Genomic DNA, 18,388 nt, shown 5'->3' with positions numbered 1-18,388 from the left:
GATCCTCTAACCAAAATGGAACATTTAAAAGAATTCCAAGCAGCCACGGTCCAAGTATTGCCTTTCCATCTTCAATATCTTTCAGTTCTTTCCCGTAAACCTTCTAGATCTGAAGTTCCGTGACAGAGAATGTAGTTTTTAAAATTTAGTTTAAAGGGTTAGAGATGCACATTGTTATTTTAAATGAAATTTTAACTCCGAGAACTTGCTTTGGGAATTTTCTCCCCTCAATTTTATTCCAGGTTCAAGAAAGACAAGGAACAGCCAGGCATGTTTAAATTCGGCTTGAGTGAGTAGTGATGACACTCATTAAAGGTCACTGTTAGACGTTAGCGAGAACATTTGCGATTTCACAATCCTTTCCCAAATTCTTAGTGCAGACAGTTTCTAATCAATGGCTTCCAAAGGTCTTTAGTCTGTTTCTACTTTAACCAGTTTCTGCCCACAAACATGTTCATGAAGCTGCTCAAAAACCCAAACAATTGCCAACATTTCTTTCCCCCAATCTGTGCATAGTTCTGTTGCAGGCTTAGTCAGATTTCTCAAAGTGCCAGATTGGAAACATATGCCTGAAGCAATTTTCCACCAAGGAAGGACAAGGCCGAAACCATAGCTCATACCCTGCTTCTGTGTTAGGTGCTGCCCCTTGATGTGGCACACATAGGAACAAACCCTGGTTTGCTACTGAAGGTAGAGTTGGATCCATCCTTGAACACATGAAACTGCCTTATACTGAATCAAGGTCAGTATTGTCTAAGACAGGCGGTGGCTCTCCAGGGTCTCAAGCAGAGGCTTTTCATATGCTACTTGACCCTTTCAACTGGAGTTGCCGGGGATTGAATTTGGGATCTTCTGCATGCAAAGCACATGGTCTTTTACTGAGCCACAGCCCATCCCTTCTTCTAGCAGTAGCACTTTCTTCTGGTGCAAGAAGTCTCCGCTCAATGAACAAGGAGACTCTTGCATCAAGGAAAGGTTCTTGGTGCTGGAGGAAAGCATAACTACTACAGGATTGTGCCCACAAGATCCAACCCATAGGCTCAGCAAGGAACCAGAGTCAATCCTGTTCTCTGACAAGCATTCCTGTATAATAAATATGCTCCCCCCCCCTGCATATCTAATTAATGCTTGACACTGAAATTGAATCCTTAAAGCGTAGGTCTAAGTACAAAACACCTCATGTATGAAGAGACCTCCAGTTGGTGCCTTTCCACCAGGCAAATTAATTAGGGTGTATGAAAAAAACTATTTGATCATTAGGAGTGTTTCCAGCTCATCAGAACTGCCTCCCCTGCAGACGACAGCCACTCAGGGCTGGCGTCAGCACATGGTGAGGTGGGTCAGCTGCTGCTGTGTAAAATAGGATGCTGGACTTGATGGACCATTGGTCAGATCTGGCAGGGTTCTTCTGTTCTTATGTCACCTAGTGAGCTTCCATGGCAGAGTGGAGACTTGAACTTGCTTCTCAAATCCTAGTCCAGTGTTCTAACCTGCCACCCTCACCATACAATGATTTCCTGTTCCCTCGAATAACTCTGACCTTTCTCCCTTCCCACCCTTCATGTTTGAAACTGCCTCTAGCAACAGCCTTTCTTAGTCTTCTCCCCTCCACCATTTTCCCAACCTGAGAAAGCCCTGGGTGGTGCTATTTACTCAACTAGGAAACCGATGTCTATTCCATCAGTATACACAGAACTCCCATTAGGACTAATAAAACCCTACTGGCACTGTTTGAGATTGGGAAAATGGTACGAGGAAATGCTTGAGTTCCCTCTGCCTGAATACCATATTCACAATCTGAATTAGGCCTGCATGTACCTTGGGGGAGATGGACTCCACAAATATATTTGCTCACCTGGCCTAGGGATGTACCCAGGAAAAATGTATCACGTAGTTAGGTCCAACCAACAGGGAGACTGCAATGAAGAAATCAGAAGAAGATTGAGACCGGCTGTGATGGAGCTAGATAAGATCCTTAACGATTAAGATGTCTCTCTGGGAACCAAGATAATCCAAACTATGGTATTCCCCACTGCCATGTATGGATGTGAAAGTTGGATGGTAAAGAAAGCTGACAGGAAAAAAATCGACTCATTTGAAATGTGGTGCTGGAGGAGAGTTTTGCGGATTCCATGGACAGCCAAAAAGACAAATAAGTGGGTACTAGATCAAATCAAGCCTGAATTCTCCTTATTCTAAAATGACAAAACTGAGGCTATCATGCTTTGGTCACATCATGAGAAGACAAGATTCTCTGGAAAAGTCAATAATGCTAGGAAAAGTGGAAGGCAGTAAGAAAAGAGGAATACCTAAAACAATGAATTCCTCTGTTTTCTCTCCTTGAGTGTCATGTGCCATCAAGTCACCTCCAGCCTATGGAGACCCTATGAATGAAAGACCTCCAAAACGTCCTATCATTAACAGACTTGCTCAGATCCTGCAAACTGGAGGACGCGGCTTCTTTTATTGAGTCTTTTATTGAGTCAATCCATCTCATTTTGGGTCTTCCGCTTTCCCTACTGTCTTCCACTCTTCCAAGCATTATTGACTTTTCCAGAGAATCTTGTCTTCTCATGATGTGACCAAAGTACAATAGCCTCAGTTTTGTCATTTTAGCTTCTAGGGAGAATTCAGGCTTGATTTGATCTAGTACCCACTTATTTGCCTTTGTGGTTGTCCATGGTATCCCCAAAACCCTCCTCTGGCACCACATTTCAAATGAATCAATTTTCTTCCTGTCAGCTTTCTTCACTGTTCAGCTTTCACATCCATGCATGGCAATGAAGAATACCATAGTTTGGATTATCTTGATCTTGGACCCCAGAGAGACATCTTTATCTTTAAGGATCTTATCTAGCTCTCTCACAGCTGCTCTTCCAAGTCTCATTCTCCTTCTGTCCTCGTTGCAGTCTCTAGAAAAGCAACTGCATCCTCACCTCAGGGTAGCATCAACTCATTCACACAAAAGACTTCCATGTGGTGGCCTCTTCAGCAGGAGTGGGCTGGGACACTGAAACAGTTTGGGAACAAGCTGAGACAAGTGGCCTCTAGAAAGGGTTTCCATCTCCGGCATGGAGGAATTCCTGGTGGTGGTGGTCTGTGGAGAACAGAGAACAGGGAAGAGAGGGAGTATAGTAGTGATATGGGGCCATATACTCTACCTTCTGAAGCTGCCCTTTCCTCCAGGGGAACTGATTACAATTGAGATCAGATGGCTCATGCACTCTTCACATCACAACTGAGATCAGTTCCAGGAGAACTCCAGGCCCTACCTGTTTGACTCAGATCAGACGTGGGTTAAAGCGATAATAGCATGGGCATAGGGTCACCCATTTACCATTGATGCCATTGTCCAAGTCCAGCCCAGTCTGAGGTGAGTGAATCCTGCAGCATGGCCAGGGGTCCTGACTCATCTAGCTCCTGGCTGCCAGTAGCCCTCAGAGACTGCAGTCCACCAGGAATTTTAAGTTCAGGGGCCAGTCCGTACCTGCTCCCCAGCTTTGTCTGAAAATATGAAGGTGAAAGTTTGAAGCATCCTTATAGTGTCTTAACATTGCTAATGTGGTCTATGATCATGACATTCTGCTATCTGGAGACTTACAAAAATCTGAACGTTCTATGTCTTGATTTTGGTATCTTCTGCCTACAAAGCATAACAACAACCACAACAATAACAATGTGGTTATATACCACCCTATTAGTACCCTGCTCAGAGTGATGAACAAAGTCAGAGTTGCCCACAATACAGCTGGGGAGCTGGGGCTAGAAATGGGCACAAACCGAAATACGAACCACAGTTTGTGACGAACCAGACCGGTTCGCGGTTTGCGAACTGCCGGTTCATCAGAGCCCATTTCTGACAAACAGCTGCGAACTTTAGGCTGGTTCGTTTGGTTCGGTTTTTGGTTCGTCACTGCAGATAGCCTGGCGCCGATCAATCAGTTTCCTAGGCAAAAGGGGATGGACTTCCTGCAGACCTTCTGCTGGCCCGGAAGTGACCTTCAGCTGACCCAGAAGTGATGATTTGCTGACCTGGATGAGATGTTTTCATGAACCAAAAGAGCAGGTTCATGAAAGTTTGTGGTTCATGAAATGCAATTAATCATGAACCGCATGGTTTGTTTTTTTCTGGTTTGTGCCCATCTCTAGCTGGGGCTCAGAGGAGAGGCTTATGCAAGGCCACCTGCAGAGTACATGGCAGTTGTAGGATTCGAACTTACAGAGTGCTGATTCACAGCCCAACCACATAACCACCTTTCTCATTGAACTATGACCCCCTTTAACATTCTAAGAGATACCACTGCCTGGTTGCTCTTGGCTCATGCACTCTATACATGCTCAGAGGAATTATAACTTGATCTCTCCCTAGTATTGAAAACCACATAGCAGGATTGAGGCCCAATAAACCTCTAGACTCTAGTGATGCCCTCTTTGCAGGAAAATATCAATGAAATAATGTGTGTTCCCTTGGAGGATTTAGGGAGGCAGAGCTGCAAATCGCAGTCACAGGTGCTTAATTCAGAAATAGAACAATGCTGTCACTACCTTTTAACATGCAACGAGCCTTCTGTTTCACACAGTCAAAACAAAAAAACTCCCCGAATAATACAAAAAGGAAAAAAGGGCCCATTTGATTTCCAAGTGCAGCAAATCAGCTGTTCAGCTCCTAGTAACAAAGTGAAATCCCAAGGCACTGCGCTGAAAACTTTACCCCCAATATGTCTATGTTTGAAGTATGTGGGCGGATTCTGGCTGGAGATACAGAATGCAATTCAATGTTTTTCTGACTCCTCCATTACCACTCATCGAATGGCAACCAGCAGTGCACTGAGAAAATGTTAGCTCTCAAAATAAAGCAAAAAGATATAAGGGTGACCAGATGTTCTGGGCACCAAATCAAAACAGTGGAAGGAAAGGGTATCTCTTATGAGAAGCCAGGAATTTCTGGGGGGTTCCTTGTTTATTAGTGCAATCCTCTGAGATCCAAGTAACCTGGAGGTGACAGGAAAAACATCTCCCCCCACCCTGATTTGGTGCTCACAATTCTTTAACCTGGGGGAGGGGGTTGAATTGTACCTGTATTAAACTTCTGGATTTCCCCTAAGGTCTGATCACTCCTTCTCAAAGCATGAATCAATTAGATATCGATACCGACATCAAACAATCAATCAGTCAATAGATTGGATTTCAAGAGATGTGCTCTTCAAGAGGAACGTAATGTCAGTGCAAAATAAAGGGGCAAGAGTTGTAAGGCAGATTTATATGATCTCCTTGGTGTATAGATGACTATAATCAGAGAGAGTCTCAGACCCATTTTAGAATGCTCTCTCTCTCTCTCTCTCTCTCTGTGAATCAAATGTCTGAAGGTCCATGTCCCCCACACATCCAAAATGAGAAGCTTGCCCCCCCCAGGATATTTATTATTAGTTTATTTATTAAAATACTTATATGCTACTTTTGTATCCGTATGGAGTACTTTATAGAGACGAGGCAAGCCTTCAAATTTTGATCCTACACCTTCTGTTTAAGGAAGGGTACAATATAATCCTTAAATCACTTTCCTCAGAATATGCCCTATTGAATAGGATTCTGAGTAGACCTTTTTAGGATTGTTTTCAAAACGGCTTAATTTTATCGCTTGGTATCTTCATCGCCTTAGTCACCACATGAATTAATTGAATGACCCATAGGTTATATCACTATGGATACATCCACTGCCATATCAAGGGGAAAGACAGTGGAGGGAGAGGTATATGTCTCATAAGATAGATGTCTGACAGACACACCGTCCCAACCAGAACAATTGATGATGATGATGATGATGATGATGATGATGATGATGATGATGATGATGATGATGATGATGATGGGTTAAAGTAGTCCCCTGTGCAAGCACCAATTACTGACCCATGGGGGGACGTTGCATCACAATGTTTTCTTGGCAGACTTTTTGTTATGGGGTGGTTTGCCATTGCCTTCCCCAGTCATCTACACTTTACCCCCAGGAAACTAGGTACTCATTTTACCGACCTCGTAAGGATGGAAGGCTGAGTCAACCTTGAGCCGGCTACCTGAACCCAGTTCCGCCAGGATCGAACTCAGGTTGTGAGCAGAGCTTGGGCTGCAGTACTGCCGCTTACCACTCTGCACCATGGGGCTAATAATAATAATAATAATAATAATAATAATAATAATAATAATAATAATAATAATACAAAAAAGCATTTGATTCACTGCCACACAGTTGGATTAATACCTGCCTGGAAATTTTTGGAATTAGTGAAAACATAAAGCTGTTCCTGAAGGAAAATATGCAAAAATGGAAAACCATGTTAATGGCTTATGGTGAAGAAACTGGGGAAGTTTGTATCATAAGAGGTATATTTCAAGGGGGATCCTTGTCGCCTTTAGTATTCAACTTCTCATTAATCTCCTTGACAATGGTCCTAGAGAAAACAAAAATGAGTTATTATATTTTTGATCAGGCTGGGAAAATAAACCATCACCTGTACATTGATGATTTGAAATTGTATGCAAAGAGTCCCACTGAACTTGAATCATTGCTTAATACAGTGAAAATGTACAGTGATGATATTCAAATGAAATTTGGCTTAGACAAATGTGCAGTACTCTCCATGCAACGTGGAAAAGTAAAAAATATTGACGGAATAGAACTTGAAAATGGCAACATTATGAAATCATTATCAAACAATGAAAATTATAAACATCTTAGAATATTAGAATTTGATAACATCCTGCATGTGAAAGTGAAAGAACTGACTCAGAAAGAATATATTAAGAGAGTACGAAAAATTCTGAAGTCAAAATTAAATGGCTGAAATACAATCAAGGCCATAAATACATGGGCAATTCCAGCGATCAGATATCCAACTGGAATAATAGATTGAACACAAAGCGATTTAGAAAAATTGGATCGAAAAACGCAAAAACTAATGAACATGCATCACTCTTTACACCCAAAAAGTGATGTTGACAGGCTATATCTATCATGAAAAATTGGTGGAAGAGGACTGTTACAAGTGCATCGGGTAGTGGAAGAAGAAAATAGAGGCCTGAATGATTACGTCAGTAGAAGTATAGAAAAATTACTTCAGGCTGTGAAAACAGAGAACATATTAAAAACAACTGAAACAAAGGCTGAATACAAGAAGAAACAGTTTGAGAATAGATTAAATGGCTGGAAGAACAAACCCTTACATGGGCAACATCTAAAAAATATTGAAGGAAAAAGTGACAACAGCCTAACTTGGGCATGGTTGAAGATGGGTACAATCCAGAAAGAAACTGAAGGTCTGATCTTTGCAGCACAAGAACAAGCATTGCAAACGAATGTTATGAAAACCAAAATTCAGAAAATCAGTGAAAATCCAAAACGTCGACTTTACCAGGAAAAAGATGAAACTGTGTCCCACCTTATCTCTGAATGCAGCAAAATTGCACAGATGGACTACAAAGCTAGACATGACAGGGTCACAAAGCTGATTCATTGGTTATTGTGTAAAAAGTATAACTTGCCAGTATCAAAGAATTCATGGGAACATCAGGTGGAAAAGGTGCTAGAAAATGAACAAGTCAAGATCTTGTGGGATTTCAGAATTCAGACTGATCGGCACCTTGTACATAATATACCAGACGTAACAGTTGTGGAAAATCGAAAAGTCTGGATAATCGACATTGCAATTCCTGGGGATGCCAGAGTCAAAGAACAAGAACAAGAAAAAGTGATAGAGATCTGGCAATAGAAACCACCCGACTATGGAAGAAGAATGCAACAGTAGTCCCCATTGTCATCAGGGCACTTGGAACCATCTCGAAAAACTTTGCAATTCATATGGAAAAACTGTAGCTTTCTGACGTAATGCCTACAGAAGTGCAAAAGGCGGTGCTACATATTACGCCGATATCTGGTTGATACTTAGGTCTCCGGCAGAAACCTGTATCAGCTTAGCAAGGCCAATCAATAATAACATGTAACTTCTGCTTATTGTTGATTGTGTTTCAGATAATTCGAACAACAACAACAACAACAACAACAACAATAACAACAACAACAACAACAACAACAACAACATTTGATTTATATATTGACCACTAAAAGCGGTTTACAAAGTGTGTTATTCTTATCCTCATGACAATCACCTTGTGAGGTGGGTGGGGCTGAAAGAGTTCAGAGAGAGCTGTGACTGACCCAAGCTGGCTTCAGTCAGAAGAGTGGGGAATCACACCTGACTGTCCAGATTAAAGTCCTGCCGCTCTTAACCATTACACCAAACAGTGTATGTCTACACTGCACAGCATCATTCCTAGGGGTTTCAGTACTTACTACTTAGCATTTCTCCCAGTCACATTGCTGTTTTGCTGGCTTGGAGGGGGCTCTCTTTCTGTATTAACTGGGTTTACCTCTCATCGGAGACATTTCAACTATCTGGCATTAACCAGTGTAAAAATACCTTGCTTGAAACTGCTGCTGTGGAACAGAAAGAGGACTTTCCCAATTTTTCCTCCTCCAAAAGGGGGGGGGAACCCCTACCAAATTGATTAACTACTTTCAATATTTGATGACAACATTAAAGAAAACATAATTTTTTAAACACATGGGCAGAAGCCTAATCTAACGTTTCTGCACATCCCTGATTCTTGCCCCACAATCTCAGAATGGGAACTAGTTAAAACTAGTCTAAGTAGAAGAAAATGGATGGCGCGAATGCATCCCGAAAGTCCCCGCTCATCAGTTTTCAAGATATTGGCAAGCTTTTCTGATAGCAATTGCCAAGTCCCCCAGGCCTGTTTAGAGAAATGATCCCCTGTGTAAGACGCGCATTCTTGCTATTACAAGTTTCCTGTGGTCCCTCCAAGCTTCTCTTTCAAAACCAAGCTATTCTTAATGACCTCTGCATTTCCTAATCGAGGTGTGGAGGGGAAACATTATACTAAGACAGATGAGCAGCGCCCGTCAGTTGTACCAAAAGGCCATGGAAAAGATTACAAACATCTACACTGTTAGTTACAGGAGCATTAGCCATAAAGCATGTAATCCTATCCAAACCTCCCTGCAACAGTGTCTCCGTATGCCAGAATTCGTTCTCGTTCTCTCCTTTTTTAAGGATGTTTTCTATTTTCATCCCATGATCCCATGTAATACATAGTCTTGGCATTTCTTATCACTTCCAACCATGCATTTCTCCATTTTTTTAATGTTTGTTCCAAATTTCAGCTCTGTGCATCCTTTTTTGCCTTAGACCAAAAGCCTATCATACATTTTCATCATTTTAATTAAACTCGGGCCAACACAGGGCAAATGTTTGATTTCGACTCAAAAGGTGCATGCAAATTACAAATTCCAGTCGATTAAAAAAAAAAAAACGTGGAAAATACCTCCTGCTCCATCTTTACAGACTAATAATAAAAAAGCAAATCTGAAACGTATGAATGTATATCATTTAAAAGAGACTGTGTTTAGAATATTTTTCAATGCATATAGCTTAGCTCTTTTTATTATCAACAGTGCATATTACATGCGACTGGAGTTCCCTCAGTTGCTCACCCTGTTTTGCCTGTCCGCTAAATCTTCTGTGGGTGTTGCAACTGGAAGGGGGATTTTTTTAATGAAGTGGGTAGGTGTGGGGAAGTATATGGGTGATGGAAGCTAAAAAGCAAATTACAGAGTGGGCTTTTTAGTAACTACCTACTATTTAAAGATAGCACTCTTGTCTTTTGCTCAGCTGAAAATGACTTGGAATGGTCAGCAACTTTTTAGGTAGTATTTTTAAGAAACATTTCGACCACAAATGCAATTGTAGGCTCGAATACTCCCCTGAGCCAGCTATGGGTGTTTGTTATTCCAAATATGGCAATTTTGTGGAGATGTAATATAAAGCGAGTGGACATTTGTCCCAAATGTGAGCGGTACTGGAGATCACCTCTCTTATTATTTACTGACTTGATACGTGTCCTTTGCTACAGTATTTAACTACTTTAAATCCAATTATAATACTTATAGGTATGTAACATTTTTGGTTTGTGTGTTTTTGTTTTTGTTTTAGTTGGTTTTGTAGAATAATAGCATAATACCCAAGCTTCACAAAGGTGTTTGAATAAAGTGAAGGGTGTTGAGGGGATGAGAAATATTGTGAGCCTCAATCAGCCCGCATATGTAAATGACCTTGAAAGATTGGCCCAATCAGGGAAGAGTGGCCGAGCTGGCAGTGGGCGGGGCGCAAGCAGGCAGGAGCCTGCTAGCTATACAGGGAAGCTGTATCCCTTTGGGAAAACACGGTTTACCTCTTTTTACCCCCTTAGGGGGCGAATTTCTTAAAATCCCTTCTTAGTGGGTGTTTACATCATGAAAGGAATGTTCTCCCCAAATTTCATGTTTCTAGGTCCAGGGGTTTGGGCTGGGCATTGTTGAGTTAGGATGAGTCTTTATATATATAGATTACATTGCTATCCTTCCTTTTCTTCAAGGGACTCAGGGTGGCACATGTGCCTCCATGTTACCTTCACAACAACCAGGGCTGGTTCTTTGGCCAAACTAAAGATGTGCCTCCATGTTACCTTCACAACAACCAGGGCAGGTTCTTTGGCCAAACTAAAGATGTGCCTCCATGTTACCTTCACAACAACCAGGGCAGGTTCTTTGGCCAAACCAAAGATGTGCCTCCATGTTACCTTGGCAACAACCAGGGCTGGTTCTTTGGCCAAACCACCCCAGCACTGCTGAGGGGGGACAGAATGAGGAAGGTACCAATGTACAGGCAGGTTCACTCCCACACATCAGTGGTATGTGAGTTGATTATCATAACCTCTTGGGACCACACGATTGTGGGTCAGAATCAACAAGCCCCTGTGGCAGGGGTGGCCAACATGGTGCCCGTGAGAGCCACGGCAGTGTTCCTGATTCCTGCCAAGTGTTTTGGGAAGTAGGCAGGGTCCAATGGAGCTTTCGTCCACCAGGAGACGTTGGAGATCTGATTGGCTATGCAGATCTTTAAAAATGTTGCATCGATAGCAACTGCCACCACAGCACAAGGGTCTTCACTTCGTAACTTAAGGTAAGCTGTATGGATGCAAGAAAATATTTTTAAACAATATTTTCATTATAAAAGGAATCCTTTTAGGTAGAGCTTCTGCCTGAAGTGTTGAAGAGTTATTATAGCCTCACTCCTTTGCATTTTATGGTTGGCTCCACCTCCTGTGGCAGCCATTTTGTGGTTGGCTCTGCCCCCAATGATAGCCATTTTGTGGTTACGCCCACCACCTTGTGTCAGAATTTGAAAGGTGCCTGCAGGCTCAAAAGGTTGGGAATCCCTGCCCTGTAGGAATGCACAGAAGGTGAATGGCATTGTCTGATTAAGGCAACCAAATACTTTGAACGTAAGGTTGCCAGCCTCCGGGCGGTAGCTGGAAGTCTCCTGGAATTACAACTGATCTCCAGGCAACAGAGACCAGTTCACCTGGGGAAAATGGCTGCTCTGAAGGGGGAACTCTATGGCATCATACCCCATTGAGGCCCCTCCCCTCTCCAAACTCTGCCTTCTCCAGGCTCCACCCCCCAAATCTCCAGGAATTTCCCAAACTGAACCTGGCAATCCATTTGAACGGGCCCTGACAACACCCCAAAGTTACCAGTGACTTTTATGACTATTGGGGAATTTGAACCTTGGCCTTCCCATGCCTAATCCAGCAATCTAAAGGCTAGGTCCAAGTGGCTGTAGCTACTTGAACCTGAACACTGTTATTCTAAGCACCAGCTTGAAAACCCACTGTGGAAGGATGGGCTAGGAAAAAGTATTCTAATCCAGTCAGGATGAAGAAGCTGATGAAAATCGTCTTTATTTGTTTGATCAATATATTGATAAAATTAACCCACATTCTGTATTCTCATTATTTTCCCTTTAATTTTGTTTTTTGCCTTTTTGTTTTAAGCTGCAGTAACTGCATTAGCTGAATATAAATTAGTAAAAAAAGAAAGAAAAATCTATTAATTGATCTTATGGTCATGTCTAGCACTAAGCCGAAACATGGTGCCGTGTGTTTTGTGAACATTGTCATCTCACTTTGTGAAATGCTGGAAAACTTTTGTTATGGGGTGACATCCGGGGTGTCAGGTTCTGGCAGTTAGATCCCCCTAGTACTCCACTGCACACACTCCAAGGTATGAGTTAAAGTTACTTTATTAGAGATCCATCAGTATCAGCAAACACAGACAAGGTAAAGATGGTCTTTAAGAATGAATAGAGCATGGTTTCCAGTCCTGAAAAACACCAGGCTAACAAAATACTCTACATCCTACAATAGCCCTGCAGAGAAGATTAGCATATCAAGCACCAATCCATATGCAAAAGAACCTCCTCAGGATACAGTGAAGCCTCCCTCCATTAGCATTCCACACCCTGGGAAACTCTTACAGGATGACTCAGCCCAAACCCACCTTCCTGAGTAGATATAAATTACCAGCCAACATCTTTTCCACACTGTGACACTGAGAGATCTCTGTCTTTTGGTGCTACACCTCTGAAGATGCCAGTCACAGCTGCTGGCGAAACATCAGGAATTACAATGCCAAGACCAAGGCTATACAGCCCGGAAAATCCACAACAACCACAGACAAGGTAATTGGCAGAAGTGACGTGTATAAGGTCGGAGGGGTTAGTTATAGGGAAGGTTCCCGCCTTTAGGACAGGGATGGTGATGGTTCTGGCATGAAGGAACCAGAGGGGGAGGGGAAGGGATTTTAAGACAGGAGACGAGAAGAACTGCAGGAGAGATGAAGTTATTGTCAGTTCCCAGGAGGAGCCGGTACTCAAGGAAACATTCCCAAGCAGCTGTGAAAACGAAAGTAGACATTGCGGCAGGCACATGTGAGATAAGCACCCTCAGCTAGATTGGCTCCAAAATGCCACTTCTCATACTCTCAGAGGTTCAATATATAATACAGAGCACAGAGAATACTCATAGCAGATATGTAGACAGACATATATGACACAGGGAGAAGAGGAAATGTATCCCCGGGGCTGAGGCAACTGGACTGATGCTGCCTTCTCCAGTCCAGTCATACACACTTGTTTAGGTGAGGCAGCAAACAGATGCACAACTGAATGGGCATCTGAATGCATATTCCATTGACTGGAATGTGTTGTGGATAGATGACACTGGAATGTGTGTATCATTCATACACACTGTGTTATTTCAATGGAACTGTAGCTCTTCTCTGCCTCCAAAGAAGGGTTTCCAGGTCCCCTTACCCTCCCAGTGGGTGCAGAAGAGACCTGGCTCTTACCTCCTTCTTGCCCTGCACTGCAATGTCACTTCCGGGAGACATCACTTCTGAAGATGTCACCATGCAGGCACAGGGGGCACGCCCACTTCACAGCAGGCAAATCTGGGTCTCAAACAAGCCTAATTCGGCCTATAGCAAAGTGTAGGAATACTCTCAGGGCGGTGCGATGACATAAGTGATGTTGAGTGCATCTAGGAGGTCCATTCCCATGCCTTCCTCCCCCACCAGCCAGGTAAGTGGAGGCGGGGCCAGAGGGTGAAAACGGGGAATCCCCTGCTCCCACTGGGGGGAATGGGATCCCTCCCTCCTCCAAAGCCCCATGGAGAGCATTAAAATGGAATCAAGCCAGGCAGGTAGGCTTGCCAGTCCAAGGGTGGCAACCATTGGGAGGCTTACATGTGGGGAATTTGGTGACATTACTTCTGGTGCAACCCAGAAGTCATATCCTTACGTAGAGGTGACACTCTAGCATTCACCAAAACTCTGTCGTTTAGCCATACAGTTTTGGGTGAATGCTAGAGCGTCGCCTAATGCAATGATGTCACTTCCAAGCTGCACTGCAAGTCACATCATAGCATCAGCCCCAATGCTGTCTTCTACACCCATTTCCCCATGTATTCATTTCACCGACTGCTCAGAAGGAGACCTAGAATTCTTACAGGGAGGGCATGTAGAAAGATGAGAAGGTCAAGAAGAGTGATCAAGAGTGAAGAAGTGAGAAAGTGAGCAGTGTGGAATTCAGGGCTATTCCACAGGCATTGTATCTATCTATCTATCTATCTATCTATCTATCTATCTATCTATCTATCTATCTATCTATCTATCTATCTATCTATCTATCTATCTATCTATCTATCTATCTATCTATCTATCTATCTATCTATCTACATTGTTTGTAGTCAGCCTTTCTCACTAAGACTCAAGGCAGATTACACACTGTCAGTTGATACAATTAATAGAATTAGACATCTAAGCAACATAATAGGATTAGGGTTTCAGAAACTTAAAACAAAGCAGAAACCTGAGGTGTTAAAAAACAGTAAATGGTATTACGTTAGGGGAAATACAAAGCAGTGAGAACAACATAATGCATGCAGCAAGAGATAATGCATCCCGTACACAGTAGTGTAGGCCGCAGTCCCATTCCCTTTATTAAAGCATCTTCCTGAAGCATTCCGTCATAATATAGCCCTGTGATGCCACTGTAAAATATTGTTCACCTGTTGGTGTGTGAACCGAATTCAGGCGACTCTCACAATCTGTGAACTGTGATCATGCAATTCCTAATCCAAGAATCAATTTGGCTTGGCACATCCTCTCTGCGTTAAGAGCACTGGATGAACGGAAACTCTGTTCCCTTTCAGCCCTACGAGCTCTCTGGTTTCTGTGCTCGTCCGTGGCATTCTTCAGTGTCTGGTACCTATGTTGTTACACCTGTACACCGAAATCTGCAAGCAAGATTCACTTGCACAGACCTCGGGTAACAGGCAAGCATTAATGGCCTCGTAACATTCTCTCCACAAAGAAACTTGCAAATGGGAACAGCTGAGACATCCACAAAACCTACGCATGTAGCTCGCTTATTCAATATGCAAAGCACATGCCGGCATGCATAGACAGGTGCATATAGATGCAATTAGCGTAGCTGAGCACATAGGTGCCAATTTGCAAATACCCCCAATGCAGGTGCATGTGCAAATACTGCTGGAATAATCAGTGTGTCCAGATTTAAATATTCAGCCTACACGGTCATGTCTATTTATGAACTCGTGTTTCCCATTTGGAGAGAGCAATGCCTATTTCTGTGCAGGTGCCGTTCCCAGTGCTATGAGGTATATGGACTGAGTTGCCAATGTTCGTGGGTATGTTTGATGAGTATGTGAGTGCATCAGCATTGTGTTCCAAACCCCCACGGCCCTGATTCAGGGATTCGGCTTGCACTTACGCTGCCATCTCAGCAGCCTGTTAATACTCGTCCTATGCGGAGTTACTCCCATCTGAACTCACTGACTGCGGTGCTTAGACAGGAGTGACTTAGCATAGCAGTGCACCATGACTGCGCTCTCCCACTGCATTTCTACTTGGAAGTAAGTCTCACTGAATTCACTGAGGCTTACTTATAGGCAGGGCTTTTTTTCTGGGGAAAGAGGTGGTGGAACTCAGGGGGTTGCCCTTGGAGAAAATGGTCACATGGCTGGTGGCCCCGCCCCCTGATCTCCAGACAGAGGGGAGTTTAGATTGCCATCCGCGCCCCTCTGTCTGGAGATCGGGGGGGCGGGGCCACCAGCCATGTGACCATTTTCAAGAGGTTCCGGAACTCCGTTCCCCCGTGTTCCCACTGAAAAAAAGCCCTGCTTATAGGAAAGAGTGCAGGGAACTGTGGCCTGCAACAGATCAAGGCATGCAATCCTAAATGCATTTGCTTGAAATGAAGCTGCATTAAACCTACTTCTGAGGAGAGATGCGGAAGCCCTGGCTTAGTTGAACCACTACAATGCACTTTACCTTTTACACCCTGGGTCACCTGGTGGGTTTTTGTGTAAGGTTGCCGACTTCCAGGTAGGTTAAAAAAAAGGAGAGAGATCACGGTACAAAGAAGAGAAGATTAAGGAATAGTTATAGTTGTATTTCACATGAGAACTTTGATTAAGTTGTAGTAGTAGTTATAGTTAGATTATCACGGTGGTTATTCCTTAACTTTCAGGTAGGGCCTGGAGATCTCCTGGAATTGCAGATGATCTCTAGACAACAGAGATCAGTTCCCCTGGAGACAATGGAAGGGGAGGTTTCTCCTTTCCTCAAATCCCACCCTCCCCAGGCTCGACCCCAGATATCCAAGAATTTACCAACCCAGAGATCTGAAGAAGTGAGCTGTGTGACTCACAAAAGCTCATGGTGGTGGTGGAGAGTGCTCTCAAGTCACAGCTGACTTATGGCGACCCCTGTTGGGGTTTTCAAGGCAAGGGACTAACAGAGATGGTTTGCCATTGCCTGCCTCTGCAACCCTGGTCTTCCTTGGAGGTCTCCCATCCAATGACTAACCAAGGCCGATCCTGCTTAGCTTCTGAGATCTGACAAGATCAGGCTTATCTGGGCTATTCAGGCTAGGGCCACAAAAGCTCATACCCTACCACAAATTTTGTCAGTCTCATAGGTACTACTGTACTCTTTTTCTGCTGCTACAGACAGGCTAACGCGGCTACCCAGCTTGATCTTTCTTCTTTGAGTTTTTCATTCCATGTCACAAAACACAAAGCTGCCTGAGATCCTTCTTGTACTAATGTAACACTAACTCGATGATGCTGGACCTGCTCTGTCGATGCATCCCCTGATATTTCTTTGGACAGACAACCTGATTCTTCAGTGGAGATGCCTAATGTTGACCTCATAGTATACCTTCAATAGGGAAAGGAACAGATGGCATAGCATACATTGCCTTAAAGCATTTCAATTGAATGAGACGGGATGTGCATCCCATAACTCTGTGCTGGCCTAACTCCTTTCGGCCCTGATCTTTTATAACTGTAAAACTGCTACAAAGGCAGAAGATAACAGAACATCTAAACGGGAATTAACATGAAGCTGGACTCTGTTTGGTCTTTTTATTACATTATTAATGAACTAGTAACAAAGCCCATTGTGGGAAAAAATACAATGAGCTCTAGAAAGGGGAGGGCAGGAAGGTGGGCATTGCTTCCTGCTCCGTGCCTGATTTCAGCTGGGTGAAGGTGGGAGGCAGGTATTGCCATCTGCTCTACTCCTGACCCCAGCCGGATGAAGGCAAGGGGTGGGCTTTGCCACCTGCTCCACGCCTGATGCCAGCCACGTGAAGGGGGGTAGGCATTGCTGCCTGCTCCAAGTCTGATGCCAGCTGGGTGAAGAGGAGGGAGGGCATTGTCGCCTGCTCTGTGCTGATTCTGGCGGGTTGAAGGGGGAGTGGGCATTGCCATCTGCTCCCCTCCTGATCCCAACTGGGTGAAGGCAGGGATGGGCATTGCCACCTGCTCCACTGATCCCAGCTGGGTGAAGGCAGGGGGCGGGCACTGCCATCTGCTCCGCTCCTGATCCCAGCTGGGTAACTGCGGGGGCAGGCATTGCCACCTGCTCCACTGATCCCAGCTGGGTGAAGGCACGTACTGCCTGTTCTGCACCTGATCCCGACCTGGGCTTCCCGCCACAGCATGCTCTCTGGAGGGATGGGCTGCCTCGTCTGGGCTTCCCTCCGCAACAATGCCCTCTGGAGGTGCACCAGGGTAGGGGGTGAGTTGTCAGGAATACAATTTGCCTTTTATACAGTAGGATGTTATTGTATCTCCTTCCAATGTTGTTGCATGCATTGGTCTGGGATAATTTAAACCAGTAATGTCCCATTTTAGATTAGATTGGATTATACAACGGGGTCCCTCAAGCCCAATGGTTCTAAGTATAATGTGCGATAGCAGAGGGCTGATCCAATCATGCATACTAAGCGAACTGACCTTCCTGGGTCTGTATTGTTTCAAAATGCAAGGCTAATAAGTGGTAACTCTTAAGTCTGAATGTTTCTTCTTGTTACGTTCAAGAACATAAAAGTTTAGCACACCATGTTGAAAGAGTGGCTATATTTTTATACCAACACACATGCAGTCTTTTTGTCACACGGAGAAATATTTCCTATGTGCTTCCCCAGATTGCATTCCCCCTTACCTCTAACGTTGCAGGTGGCTGACGAGTGGGTGGAAAAGACTAACGTGATTCGTTCTGATCAAGTTCCGTTCCATATTCACACATGCTCAAGTAGTGTTGGGACACATCGCAAGGAAGTCCTTCCAACGCATCCCGCCAAAAAGACATACAGTTGAGTCTCCATGAACAGTCTGGTGGTGCAATGTCAGAAAGAGCATGTCGTGTAATTTCTCCAGATTAGAACTGGATTATACTGAATGATGGCTACAGTCATCCTTATATCCTGCTCAGGCTAAAAATGTATTTGGAGAGGATGAAGGGAAATCTCTAGCCCGTGTTCCTAATTTCGGTTTGTTCGCAAAATGAAATGTACATTCACTCTCATCTCTGGCCACTTCTATTAATTTCTTGGATCTTAAGAAA

This window comes from Eublepharis macularius, chromosome 8 (genome assembly GCF_028583425.1).
Source record: "Eublepharis macularius isolate TG4126 chromosome 8, MPM_Emac_v1.0, whole genome shotgun sequence".
NCBI classification, from domain to species: domain Eukaryota; kingdom Metazoa; phylum Chordata; class Lepidosauria; order Squamata; family Eublepharidae; genus Eublepharis; species Eublepharis macularius.
Note: the sequence above shows the minus strand (reverse complement) of the source record.